A 14,944-nucleotide genomic window follows, 5' to 3' on the forward strand; every position below is an offset into this window, starting at 1 on the left:
CATCTGTTTGTGTGGATGTGGCATAATGTGGTAGTTAAGCACATGGACTCTGAAGAGAGCCCACCTGAGTTCAAGTCCTGGCTATGATCCTTACCAACTGTGTGAAGCTGGTCGAGTTACTTAACCATGTTATACCTCAGTTTCCCCTTTTGTAAAACGTGGATGATAATAGTAGATCTCACAGAGGTGTTGCAAAAATTAAACAAGTTAGTATAAACAAAGTTCTTAGAACAGTGCATGGCATGTAGTATGCACAGCCCAAGTGTTTGCTTTTGTAACTTTAGGCAAAGACATATGCGAGGCCCAAAGGATCTAACACCAAAAAGAAGAATATAGTCCCTGCCTTCCAGTAACTTTGAGCTTATTGGATGAGTCCCATGCTCCTTCCACCCCAAATCATTCAGGCCAGGAACCTGGAAGTTACCTAAGACGGGTTGCTCTTCCTCAGTTCCACAACTACACACCCAGCTCTCATAATTGATCACTGAGTCAGATCATCCAAAGATCTCTTATCTGTTCCCTCCTCCCCAGCCCCAGTCCCAGTGACTTCCAGTAACCCATCTTCCCTCACCTATACCAGTGCCTCCTCTGTGCTTCTGGCAGCATGTCAATCTGAGCATCTATACCTTTCATTGAAAACTCTACAGTGTCTCCCTACTGATTCCTGGAACGAATTCAAATTCCTCAATGAGACCTTTCATAACCTCCTCCTTGCACACCTCAATACTTGCCCAAAGACTAGGTTGTGTAGTGGTTAAAGACACAGACTCAGGGGCCAGACAGTTGGGATCCAGTTCCACCATTTACAAGCTATACAACCTCAGTCAAGTTATCTAACTTCTCTGAGTTTCTGCCTGTCTTAATGGTGATAATATCTATCTCTTGGGGTTTTTGTAAGGATTCTATGATTTAACATACATAAAGTACCCTGGCATGGATTAAGCATTATCTAAATGTTAGCAGTGATCATTCTGCCTTGAGTCTTACCTTGAGTCACTCTTCCTTCACTCCTCCATCCCATTGCAGCTATACAGAACCATTGTTCATTCCCTACACAATCTCTTATCTACCTGCTTCTCCCATTCCTCTTATCACCCCATGTGGGGCACACACCTTAGGGTGACCCCCAATGAGTTGCTCCTTGCGTTCATGCCTTTGTATAATCTCTTCTCCTTAGGTGCAGGTAAGACCTGTGATTTACTTCTAAACAATAGAGTATGTCAAAGGTGATGGAATGTCCTTTCATGATTTTGTTACATTACATAAGACTCTCTTAGCAGACTAGACTAGAGACTATCCTTGTTGGCTTAATGAAGTAAGAAGTCATGTAGGAGAAGACCACATAGCTAGGAACTTCTGGCAGCCTCTAAAAATGAAAGCTGTCTTCTAGGACCTGAGGACAGCCTCTGTCTAATAGCCAGCAAAACTATGGGGCCCTCAGTCAGACTACCATGAGACAATGAAAGCCGACAACAACGTGAATGAGCTTCAAAATAGATTATTCCCCAGTCAAGCCTGTAGATGAGAATGCAGCCCACCCAATATCCTGAATTTAGCTTTGTGTGACCTTGAGCAGAGAACCAAGCTCACCTACACCCAGACGCCTGACCTACAGCAACTATGAGATAATAAGTGTTTATTGTTTTAAACTACTACAAAGTGGTAATTTGTTACATGGAGACAGAAAACTAATATACTCCCAATCCTGTTCACTTGTAGAATCCTACTCAAACTTCTATCTAAGTGTTATCTGCCTAACCCAATGCTCCCATGCACAGATAGACTCTCCCTCCTCATACCCGCATTGTACCTTTTGCACCCTTCCATAACAGAACAGTTGCATTGCATTATTACTGTTTATTAAACTCTAAGTCCTTAAGAGTCCTTCATTTTGTTCATCTTTAAATTGCAAGTTTCTGAGATACAATGCCAACTTTGTAGGAGAGAGGAAGAGAGAAAATGGGGTGGGGGGAAGACAACAAAAAGAAAGAAAGAGAAGATAGCAGGGCAACTAGACGCTCAATAAATAAATAAACAGTATTTTGATTATTTTCTTCTCAAGTCTATAGAGCTCTACAGAGATACTTTCATTTCACTCTTAAAGGCATCTCAAAAACTGAGGCTTTTATCATAACAGAAGATATTGAATTATCACTAACTTAGATTGCAAGCAAAATAAAAACAGAAAACAGCATTTAGAGAAAAAGATGATACACTGAGGAAAATTATTTTTATTTACTTTTATTTTTAAAAGAAAAACCTTGGCAGAATGAAGTCCAAATATTAGATTAAGAAGTGATAGGGGCAATTTTTCCAGTAGGCCAAATGCTTGAAATGCATATTGAAATAGGGCAATTGATGGGAAACATAGATACAACTCAACCAACTTGGAAAAGATGTCATTTAACTTCATTCAACAGTTATTAACAATAGAAGAGCTGGTAGATTCTCAATCTCTCAAAATTTTTGCAAAAAAAACAAGGTAGAAGTATTTAATTTCCTTGAAGGAAAAGGAAAACAGTTAAATGACCACTTCTTTTTCTAGGATCCTTGTTACTTTGGAGCTCAAGTCATTTATTCTTATGTACATACTTACTGTGTACTGTGTGTGTCATGCTGTGTCCAAGAAGAAACAAAAGCAAAAGCCGTCCACTATGGTTTAAAAATAAATATAGTAGGGGCGCCTGGGTGGGTCAGTCAGTTAAGCGTCCAACTCTTGATTTCAGCTCGGGTCATGGTCTCACGGCTCATGAGATTGAGCCCTGAGTGGGGCTCTGTTCTGACAGGGCAGATCTTGCTTGAGATTCTCTCTCTCTCTCTCTCTCTCTCTCTCTGCCCCTCCCTGCTCGTGCTCTCTCTCTCCAAATAAACATTAAAATATATATATTAAATTTGGTCCAACCATAATTTAGCCACAGGTAAAGCCTGAATTTTTCCTGGTGTCTGTTTTCTGCACATCACAGCCACTGCAGGCAGGCAAATAGACAATCCAGCTGCTGATGTGGTAGGGTCCCTTCCTAAAAAATGTGGTGAAAACCTCAAGACAAGGGAAGGCAACCTGGCTATGTGCACGTGTGCACTATTCCTCACGACTCTGCAATGCAGACTGCACATTCAGACTGTATGTTACCATATATGGAGACAAAGGGGCAAAAATTGTACAAAAGGCAACCTGACCGCTGTGCTCAAGTCTCAGCCTTTTGGGGTCTTAGCCCACTGAGCCCGAGCTGGCATGAATAAAGCTGCCTCCTGGAAAGAAAAGACTCAGTGTCCCCGGCTCTCTCTGTGTGACACATCACTACATTTTGTGGGGACATCGCCCGGGAGGCAGGGACGGTGTTTTACCTCCCTTGTCACCAAGCACGAACCTCAGGGCACTGGGAGAGGCAACCTTGACTGGCGCTGGCGGACCGCTTGGTCCGTAGGAGATTAGCGCCTCCCAGCACACTGGGGCGAGGGCCCCAGATCCACAAAGGAAGCTGGTGAGGCCCAGGAACCAGCTCAGAGAACATCGCCCATCAGACTGGTAAGAACCCAGGTTCATTTTGGTAGACCTGCCCCTAAGAGGCCGAAGGCGAGCCTGATCACCTCCCAGAGTTGCCCGGGTAGTTCCATAAGGAATGAAACCACAACTCTAAGATACCAGGCACTGGGCAGCAGGTTGGAGTCACTGTGTGACTGTGTGTAAATGAGACGGACAGAGGAAGTTTTCTGACCCTGACCCATTAAATGGGTCAAAGTGAATTCTGAGTCCCAGTCTGTGGTTCCGTGGCAACCTCATATGGCTTAGGGCGGCGTCAGACTTCCTCAGGAGTCTGACCTGGGTCAGCGCTTGATACTGAACCCACCAATGCTAAGTGGCGCCTGAAATATCTCTGAGAGGAGAGCAGCCGAAAATGGACGAAGCAAGTGTGTGTCCTCTCCAAATTAGTCCCTTCTTTCCCCTTTTCTCCTCTCTTGTGCATGAAAGTTGTCCATTATGGGGAGGAAATGGGTGGAAAGCAGAGTAAACGACTCCCGTAGAGTGTATTCTGAGGAATTTCAAAAAGGGATATTCAGGAGATTACAGTGTGAAATTAACTTCCGGAAAGCTCTGGACATTCTATGAAATTGATTAGCCACCGTTTGGGGTGGGCTGGCCCTCTGAGGGCTCACTTGATAGGGAACTAGTTGGTCCAGTATTCAAGGTCATTGTGGGGGATCCAGGCCACCCCCAACCAATTTCTTCACATTGAATGTTGGCAAGACCTAGTCCTATCCCAGTCGCCTTGGCTAAAAGTCTGTATTAAAGAGAACTATAAAATTACGATGGCTCGCATCATGGCATCCTCCAAATGCTGGCCAAAAACTGAAAAACCCATACTGTTGGGAGAGCCTGAGGGGACCCCACTGCCATATGCCCCCACTATACCCCTTACTGCCACCTGTGCCTCCAGCCATCCCAGCTGCTGAAACCCCACAGGAGTCTGCCCCTAGTCCTGACACCTCACCACCTCTAGCACCACCGGCTTCTCTGGATGTGACCAGCTCAACTGGACCACCCGTCCTAACCCCATATATACCTCCTAGAGAGCGATTAGAAGATCAGGCCGGCGGAGACAGTCCCTCCCTGCAGCAACACTGGGGACCCCTACAGATGCCACTGAGGGAAATTAGGGGACCCATCTATGATGATCAGGAAGGCCAGATCCGAGGATACCAGCACGTTTTGTGTACCAACCCTTTACCACTATGGACCTCCTAAATTGGAAGCACCACACTCCCTCCTGTACAGAGAAGCCCCAGGCTATGACTGAACTAATGTAGTCCATAATTCAAACCCATAAACCTACCTGCATGGACTGCTGCCAACTCCTCCTGACCCTCAAATTACCCAGGTGGCCCTAGCATGGTTAGAGGAGAATGGCCCGGCTGCGACGCTTATGCTCGGGCTCACTTTCCTGGAGAGGACCCCAAATGGGACCCAAATGACTCATGTGTAGATGGAGGGCTGGTGAGTACTAACCAGTATCAAGAAGCCCTTCTAAATGGCATGCAGGAAGGGGGGGGGGGTGCCAAAGGCCCAAATCTGTCAAAAGAAAGTCAAGTACCTTAGCTTTCACCTCTCCCAGGGGCAGTGCCAACTCGGCCCAGAGAAAACACAGGCCATTTGTTTGATCCTGGTCCTGTTGACCTGACATTAGGTTTGGGAGTTTTTCAGGGCTGCAGGTTTCTGTAGAATCCAGTTACCTAACTTCTCAGTCTTGGCAAAACCCCTTTATGAGGCCACAGAGTAGGGAGGGCAGGAACCTCTAGTTATGGGAGCAAGCACAGCAAAAGGCCTTTGAAGAGATCAAATGGGCCCTCACCAACGTGCCTGGTCTGGGGCTCCCAGACATGTCCAAGCCCTTCTTCTTGTACGTTCATGAATGTACCAGCATCATGTGAGAGTCCTAACCCAGATGTTGAGGTCCTGGCATTGTCCGGTGGCATATCTCTCCAAACAGCTTGACTTTGTTGCCCAAGGCTGGCCACCCTGCTATAGGCACTTGCAGCCACGGCCCCCTTAGTGTCTGAGGCTGACAAGTTAACTATGAGATAAGAATTGACTGTCTGAGTGCCACATTCAGTACTGACGTTAATGGACTACTGACTAACCAATGCCAGGATGGTCAGATACCAGGGAATGAATGCTATGTGAGAACCCATGCATTCACCTAGAAGTAGTGTGGACCCTAAACTCTGCAACCCTACTGCCTGTTGGGCCAGATCAACCAGATTATGACTGCATTGAAATCATGAATGAGGTGTTCTCCAGCAGACCAGACTTGAGGGACCAGCCCCTCAAGGACCCCGACACTGAGCATTTCACTGACAGTAGCAGTTTTGTGAAAGAGGGAGAATGCCTTGTGGGGTACTCTGTGGTGACCCTGAATTCTATCATTGAGGCCAAATCCCTGACAAAGGGGACTTTGGCATAGAAGGCAGAGCTCATCACATTAACCCGAGCTCTCCAACTGGTGGCAGGGATAGGTGTTAATATATATACAGACTCTAAGTATGCCTTCACCACCCTCCACGTACAGGGGGCTTTATATAAAGAGAAGGGTCTAATAAACTCAGGAGGAAAAGACATAAAGTATGGTAAGGAAATCCTTGAACTCTTACATGCTGTGTGGGCCCCTAAAGAGTGGCAGTCATGCATTGTTGGGGACATCATGGCTGCACAGGGAAACCGTAAAGCAGACCGAGAGGCAAAGCTTGCAGCTTCCAAAGGACAGTGGAATCTGCGACTTTAATGGCCACACTGTTCCCTAGTCCACTGGCAAAATGGGACCCTAATGACACAACATGAGAATACCTGGTTTAAGACTGAAAATGGAAGCTACCTCCCAGGTGGATGGTGGAACTTTGAAGACGGCCAAGTTAGCAATTCCTGAGGCCCTGGCCCAAACTTTTGTCAAGAAGTTCCATCAGGACACTATGCTGGCCAGACAGCTCTCAAGACTACATTGAGCCAACATTTCTACATCCCTCGACTGTCCAGCATAGCCTGAGCAGTATGCGAGCAATGTGAAATGTGTGCCCGGAATAACCCACGTCAGGGACTCAAGGCTGCCCCTGGGGTGCAGAGTGTTGGGGGAGCCCCATTTGAAAATATGATGGTGGACTTTACTGATCTTCCCTGGGTCTGAGGCTATAAATATCTGTTGGTCTTTGTGTGTACTTTCTCAGGCTGGGTGGAATCCTTCCCTGATCGCATAGAAAAGGCACAGGAAGTGGCCCAACTTCTTCTAAAAATATCATTCCTCTATTTGGAATCCCTACCACTATGGGATCAGATAATGGGCCAGCATTCACGGCTGAGGTGGTGTGGCTGGTGGCAAAGGGGTTAAAGATTACCTAGAAATTACATACAGAATACCAACCCCTGAGCTCTGGGAAGATGGAACGAGTGAACCGAACCCTGAAGCTGCAATTAAGTAAACTATGTCAGGAAACAAGGTGTTGCCATCACCTTGTTAAGAATCAGGTGTAGCCCCACTAAGCAGATGGCGTTCTCCCGTTAAGAAATCCATTATGGGTGCCCTCCCTCCATTATCAAGGGCATAAGTGGGGATCTAAATTAGATAGGCAGTTTAACCCTGAGGCAACAGATGTGGGCCCTTGGCTCTACCCTAACCACCTTACACCACTGGGTTGGGGAGGGATTACCTGTGAGTCTGGCCACAGACGCTCACCCCTTTAAACCAGGAGATGCTATATGGGTGAAGGAGTGGAATGTCCAACCCCTAAAACCCCTCCTGAAGGGCCCATTCACTGTCACCTAGTGCAGTAAAGGTAGCCGAGGTGGGTCCCTGGATTCACCACAGCACAGTGAAGGCAGCATCTCGAAACTGGGAGTACATTCCTGATCCATCAACACCGTGCAAGCTGACCATATGGAGGGAGCAATCTGCAACTCCAGAGGCTCTGGGACACTACAGCCCTGCTTTAGTCACTCCAGAAGCTGACTAATCTATGCATGGCAGAACCCTGAGGAATCGATGGTCTGGTGGGACAAATCGACTGTCCTTATTTTCTATATCTGTTTCCTTACTGGGATGCACTGTCACCCTTGTTTCTTGCTATTATTGTGATTCTTGCTTTACTTTTTGCCATAGGACTGGCAGTGGCTGCCCGGCTGGCTGCATGTGTGGTGAGAGGTTTCTGTTAGTGCCACCTTCCCTTTGTGGAGAGGATGCTTCATTGGTATTGGTTGCTTCTAATCTGGACCCCTTCTGTAGACCTAGATCCCTCATCATGTGACCCATGTATTCATATAACCGGGTCAGGCCAGAGAGTCACTTGGACTTTACCATACCCACTTCTCATCCCAGGGAAAAGGCCTGGAGACCTGCAGACATAAGACCACCTATTCTATCTGCCAATGGGAGAGTCAATAACACTTGCTTCACCCCACAGTACTCCCTCAGTGAAGATTGGTTAGAAGTCTGATCCTACCAAGGTTCCAGAGGGGGAGGGGAGGCCTTGGTCAGCTGGACACAAATTACTAACCCAAAAGGACCAGTGTCAATGTTGTTTGACGTATGTGTGGTTATAGGTATTGGCACAGAGGCATCTGTCATAAGAAAAAAGTGGGCACTTGTCACAGAGGGCCCAAAGACTCTTTATACACCATGTGGAGGCTTAGACTGGGAGTGGGTTTACTGACTCAATGACAAATGCATGTGTGAGGAAAATGGTTTATGTGCCTATACACCTGAGTTTTTATGCCCCAGCTGGAGCTGTGTTTCACAGGCTACTTGGAAAAAAGAAAGCACAACAGTGCTCCTTCAGAAGGGGGCTGCTACATCAGGTTGTCAATCAAAGGTCTGTAATGCTGTTAAATTTACCATCATTAACCCAGGAGATTCCAAATGGCAATGGGGCACCTGAATTGGCATCCAGATCCCTGGGCGAGGCAGAGACCCAGGGACTGTGCTATATTTCAAGAGAGTCACTACCGCCCATCCAACCATGTCCCATCAAGTCTTCCACTCCTTCTATGAAGAAATAAGAAATAGCCCGCTCCCATTTCAGTCACAGCAAGGAACGTGTTTCTAGCCCTAGCAGAGACTATAGCCCAGACTCTGAAGATCTCTTATTGCTACGTATGCGTGGGAACCAACATGGGAGATCAATGACCATGGGAGGCTAGAGAATTAGATCCCCGCAAACCTTATAATGGAACAGAATAATCCAGTCCTACCAGGGTTTGGCTTTTCAAATCCTCAATTATTGAGACAAACTGCCTTGCCTGGTGGGGAAGAAAGTTCACCATCTCTGTTGGAAGCTTCACGTGTCTAGGCCAAAGATTTTATAACTCAACCCCCCGGGAAACACAATGGTGGGGATCCCCAGATCACCTTGAGTCAGACAGATCCCCACCCCTTGTCTAACTTCTCTCATCTCCAAGAGGCCTGGGGCAATGTCAATGCAGCCACTAAATGGCGGGCCCCAGGTTGACTATACTGGATATGTGGAAGGATAGCCTATATAGTACTTCCCTCAGGCTGGTCAGGGTCATGTGTGCTGGGAACCTTTCATCCACCTTTCTTCCTGCTCCCCCTCGCCAGAGGGGAGGATTTGGGAGTCCAAGTGTATGGGGACAGGGAGACTCAAAGGAAATGATGTGCCCTACAAATTGGCAATTGGAAAGATGATAAATGGCCTCCCAAGTGTATAATCCAATATTATGGCCCTGCCACCTAGCAGAGGATGGGTTAGGAGAGGTTAGAGGATGGGGTAGGATTGCTACTGCAATCCCATTTACATGTTAAACCACATTAATCAGACTGCAAGCAGTTGTAGAAGTTATAACCAATGAAAGTGCCAGAGCTCTTAACTTACTAGCCAAGCAGCAAACCAAAATGCACGATGCTATCTATCAAAATCGCTTGGCCTTAGATTACTTGCTTCCTTCTGGGGGAGGAGTTTGTGGGAAGTTTAACCTGAGCAACTGCTGCCTACAGATAGATGATGAAGGAAAAGTCATAAAGGAGATCATAGATCGAACGAGAAATGTTGCTTGTGCCAGTCCAGACCCGGAAAGGTTGAGACCCTGGGGAGTTATTTGCAGGAGGGTTTTCAACTCTCTGGGGATTCAAAACCCACCTAAGTATTATCCTCTTGATTTTGGGAGCTTGCTTAATCCTACCTTGCTTAGGTCCCCGGCTTATACAGTCTGTCTCCAACCTCACTGAGGCGATAGCCAAAAGGGAAACGGCCACACATGTGATGATGTTATGGAAGTATAAACCTCTAAACCAAGATGATGCTCTTTGACCCAAAATAGGGGGTCCAAGCATCAAAGGGGGGAATGTGGTAGAGCTTCTCCCTAAGGAATGTGGTAAAAACCTCAAGACAAGGAAAGACAACCTGGCTATGTGCAAGTGCGCGACCTTCCTCACAACTCTGCAACACAGACCACTCATTCAGATGTATGTTACCATATATGGGAGACAAAGGAGCAAAATTGTACAAAAGGCAGCCCCCCCCCCCCCCCCCCGCTATGCTCAGGGCTCAGCCTTTTGGGGTCTTAGCCCACTGAGCCCGTGCTGGCACGAATAAAGTTGCTTCCTGGAAAGAAAAGCCTCAATGTCCCAACTCCCTGTGTTTGACACACTGCTACACTGAGATGGAATGATGGACGAGTATATGGACAGGCACCTGCTGCTAACATTCAGTGACAGCAGGCGCCCTACAGTGTTAGGTCAGTTGCTGAGAGGAATAAGTCACCTATTAACTTCTAATAATAATGGCTATTTCACACTGCATGTATATCCAGTAATTGCAAAGTTAACCCATTGTGTTGCTTGGGGATCTATTCCAAATGTCAACATACAATGGTTCATACCTGGCACATAGTAGGGATACAACATTAGTCAAACATAAATCTAAACTGAGGCTCTAAAACTGTTCCCAGCCTTTGGGATCTGAATGCTTCCGATTAGAGCTGGCATTGCCTGTGCTGTTAATTTGAGTGATATTCTCGCCTGGTAGGCCAAATGTTGTGAATTTAAGGGTGGGACCCAAGACCTGATGGAGAACTGTTTCTTTTAACCTTAGGCTTGTGCAATGCCAATAAGGATAAACAAAAACATTGGATTTGATTGCAGTCTTTTGTATTCATGATGGGGGAAGAAAAGGCCAGTGAGTTGGGGAGAAAAACAATGAACTGAATTAGTCGGTTCTATCAGAGCAGCTGATAAGACTGTGTTACTCCAAGCTGTGTTGCCTGGGGCCCTCCAGTTTGGGCCACCCTGAGTCGGCTACACAGAGCTAAGGATTGCATTAGTTTCCTAATGCTGCTGTAACAAGTTACACAACTTATTGGCTTAAAACAAAACACATTTATTCTCTTACAATTCTGAAGGAATTGTAAGCACTCCAAAATCAGTCTTACTGGGCTAAAATAGAGGTATATACAAAGCTGGTTCCTTCTGGAATTTCTGAGGAGAGAACTGGTTTCCCTGCCTTTTTCAGCATCTGATGGCTGTGTGTATTCCTTGGCTTTGGGCCCCTTCTTTCATCTTCAAAACACATCACCCAGTCTCTGCTGCCCTCTTCACACTGCCTTCTGCTCTAATAAGGACCCTTGTGATTACATCAGACCCATTCAGATAATCCAAAATAATCTCCCACATTTCAAGATATTTAAATTAATCACACCTGCTAGGTCCTTTTTGTCCCATCGGGTAACATATTTCCAGGTTCTGGGGATTAGCACATGGACATCTTGGAGGACTGTTGTCAACTTACCTCAAGATTTATCCACAAGTCTAACTGATAGACTTCCTGTTTAAATAAGACGATGCAAATTTCGGATCAAAACCAAATATTGAACTAACAAATGCCCTTTTAAGTGTAAATAAGGCATGTTGCTTTGATTCTCCCAGCCAGCAGTTTCTCGACCTATTTTTCTTCCACAGGACAAGGTAATGTGCCTGAATTTCTCATCAATAAAGATTACTCACTCCGCATCTCCACAATATTCTGTGGCTGAGAACCACTGTTTTTAGCCCTTTAGAGGTCCACAGAGAATGCTGGGATTAGTAATTTCCTAACTTTTGCTGTGAGGATTCTCTCCTGGTCCCCTTTGTGGTCCCCTGTTGACCTGAGTACATGCATTTATTAGCAATCGCGCTTAACAAACTCTGAGGGAATTTATTTACCTTTATCAGCATGAAAATGTCCCCACATCCTGCATTCTCCTGACTGGCTTCGTTTCCTTTCTCAAGCTCAGCCAACACAAAATAAAATCAGCTCCTAGGTTTTTACGGTGTGTAAGTTGTGTTCATCAGGTCTATCATTGCCTGTGGGTGGGTGAAAATTGGGAGCAAGGGGATGATGGGCTGGGCTCAGCATGATTCATTCCCCCGGTTTGTCTGGCTCCTGATGTCATCACAAAGACCAGTATTCTATCATATTTCCTCTATTAGACAGGGGCAGACTGCCAGCTGGGAGCAGCTAGCCCTCTGCCCCTGTGATAGAGCCAAGTAAAGTTTGACTTGCCAATCTCGTGCCTCATCAGAACATCCATGGGCAGAGACTTTCTCTACTTAATTAGAATCTGTCTTAGTGGATGTGCCAGGCCCTGGGAGCCCAACGATGTTCCTACACAGCAGTTTTCTTTCTCTCCCTCTTTTTTTAGTTTGGCACCACCTTGTCAACAGGTGCGATCAACAGTAAGGAAACATGCGGTGCCAGTGCTCCCATTCTGGTCCAGCATGAGAACCCACTACTGGAAAGATGGCACTCACAGCATTAGGCAGGCTGCCATGAAATCGTCCTTCCTTGGCACCGGTGCCCGTGGTGAGCGTCTAGGCAACTTTTGATTGGGCACCACGCCCTCCAAACAGATGGGCATGAATGTAGGCAGGCAAGAGACCATTTATTTATATCAACTGTATTTGCTGAGGGCAGGGTTCCCAGCTGGGAACATCAAAACAGCTCTTTGTCCTGGCCGTCTGCAGCTCTGATGGAGGTGAGGCAGCCTCGCAAATTCAGCAGGATTAATTTTGAAAAATAAGAACAATGTTTCTATGGACACCAGGGGACATTTTTGGCCCTCTTCAATGGTTCAGAACACAGAGCAGGCTGGGCCCAAGTCATTTTAATAAAATCTCCCATCCCTGTTTGGATTGGATGGGAAAAAGCCAAGAAAGCTTTCCAAATCAGGCCAAATGTAGGTGAACAGAGTTAGCCCCACATGGAAGCCTGCTTTGTGAGTCCTTTTACATACAATGGCAATGGCTTCCAAAGAAAATTCAGCTGAAGTCACCCGGACTCAGGCATTAGGAAAGGCATTCTGGTTGAGCTCACCACTGCACTGTTGTTCTAGGCATCCATTAACCTTCTTGTTGTCCCTCCTGTAAATGATGAATGGGATCAAGAGTGAGCTGAAAATGCAAGGGTGGACATTAGGGCTGACCTTCATAAAAGCCTCACTTGGCTTTGAGGGTGAACAGATAAATAAACAAGAATTATTATCTGCGTTTAAACATCTGAGAAATTGCAGAGTCTCTGAAGAGTATAACTTTATCAATGTTAGTATTAACTACTAAAAAATATTGCTTGTTTACAGTGCACCTGGCATTGTCTCAAGCACTTTCCATGAAATCTGTCAATTCATTTTCCCGATAACCCGAGAGAGGTGGGTACTATTATTAGTATCATTACACAGGTGAGCACACTTAAGCTTAGAGAGACTTTCCCGAAGTCACACAGCTACTGACTGACATAACCAGGGTACAAACCCAGAACTGCCTGACAATAGACCCCACGGTTACACCCCACTTCCTCCAGAGACACCGAGAGAGGCCAATCTGTTCAGCAATCGGCTTACCTAATTTAGGGATGTCTCTTACAACAATAGCAGTTTAGGTCAGTTTTTCTCCAACTTCAGCGTGCCTGCAAATCACCTGAAGATTTTGCTAATACACAGATTCTGTTCAGTAGACCGGGTGCAACAGATCTAGCTGATTCAGTACATTTCTGAATTTCTAACAAGCCCATGAGGCTGGCACCCAGCTACACAGAGTGGCAAGGTTTCAGGTTGGGGCACACTGAGCCTCGACCTTGGCTACGCATCGAAATGACCCGAGGAGCTTTTAAAAATACCAAATGCCCACAATGCACCCCCCCAGAGATTCTGATTTAATCACTTGACAACCATTGGGTGAGCAATTCTCTTACTCACCAGCATTTCATTGTTTATTTGAGATGGGAATGATGAATTGTAAAAGGCCCTTGGCTGCATTCCTTAGAGGTGGAAAATAAGACAATAGATGAAGATGTGGTGCTCTCAGTCCTAGTCAGTTCCTTTTCCTGATACTGATTATTTATAACAATCTTGGAGGTGGGTGATGGGTAGACCTGTTACTCACACAGTGGTCTTTAACCTGAACAGCTGGAGCGAGAGAAGCCTGAGAGCAGCAGAACTGCTACCATCGTTTAAGAGCAGAGTGTGACGAAATGTGCGATGATGGAGGTGACAAGGAATTACAATCAGAAACATCATCCTTCTACGGCATAGGTTTTGTTGATTGTCATTTTTTTGGTTGAGAGGATCTGAATATGGAAAACCTGGGGCCACTCAAATCTTAACTATGTCGAAACTTTAATCAATTACACGTAACAAGCAACGTATGGATCAGGTGTTCAATGATTGCATTTATTAAGAAGGAGCAATTGATTCCATGTTGGTGGATATGTGGCCATGGCTCTTTTTGGGGTTTCCTGAGAAGTGTGATCAAACCAAAAGGACTACAGATTATTAAATCCAAATCAATGTTGGTGCTGGCAAAAGCAAAGCATTCAGTGAGGGGGGAGAATAGTATCCTCTTTTCAGAAGATCTCAGCTTCATGTATTATTGATGCAAAGATGATCAGATAAAAACTGGAACTTGGCAAGCTGTCAAATAAAAAATGCAGAGTGAATCAAAAATTTATAAAACAGTATTGAGTTATTACAATTCTATTATAGACACCAGTAATCATTTTTACTGAAACAAACCTCTTATATGACTGTACAGCTGGGATGTTAGGATACAAGGATTTAGGACTTGACCTCATTTGGGGTGAGAATATCGCAAAATTAAAAATTAAATATGAAGAGTAAATGATTTAGTCATAGTTCAGTAGCAGATTGAATAAAAACAATAGAGTTCTGAAAAAATAATGGCAGTGTTTTCCTTCTTGGGCTACATTTTGCTGACTTCCTTGAAAAATTACTGGCATTAGATTCAGAGCAGGATGAATTGCTTTACAGAATCTGTAAACTTAATTTGTGCATGTGCCAAGCACGCGCACAATGCCAAGACACTGGGGAGGAAAAATGACTTGGTGAGATATTTTGTCACTTATGGATTTTCTTTTATAGAAAAAAAATCCCACCACTATAGTTTTATTAGCTATCTCC

The 14,944-nt window shown here is 45.4% G+C and overlaps 2 long non-coding RNA genes across 11 annotated transcripts in view; one reads left to right on the forward strand and one right to left on the reverse strand.

Moving 5' to 3' along the window:
* LOC122223715 overlaps positions 1-11,896 on the reverse strand; it is a 102,089-nt gene extending 90,193 nt beyond the window's left edge. For all 10 annotated transcript variants that reach the window (XR_006204424.1, XR_006204423.1, XR_006204419.1 and 7 more), the window contains exon 1: positions 11,697-11,896. This is a non-coding gene — a long non-coding RNA (uncharacterized LOC122223715). The remainder of the gene's footprint in view (positions 1-11,696) is intronic.
* Positions 11,897-12,021: 125 nt separating this feature from the next.
* LOC122223716 lies at positions 12,022-14,420 on the forward strand. Its single transcript, XR_006204429.1, has 3 exons — positions 12,022-12,336; positions 13,109-13,177; positions 13,934-14,420. It is a non-coding gene; the product is annotated as an uncharacterized LOC122223716 (long non-coding RNA).
* Positions 14,421-14,944: the final 524 nt, after the last annotated feature.

Source organism: Panthera leo, chromosome B4 (genome assembly GCF_018350215.1).
Source record: "Panthera leo isolate Ple1 chromosome B4, P.leo_Ple1_pat1.1, whole genome shotgun sequence".
Taxonomy (NCBI): Eukaryota; Metazoa; Chordata; class Mammalia; order Carnivora; family Felidae; genus Panthera; species Panthera leo.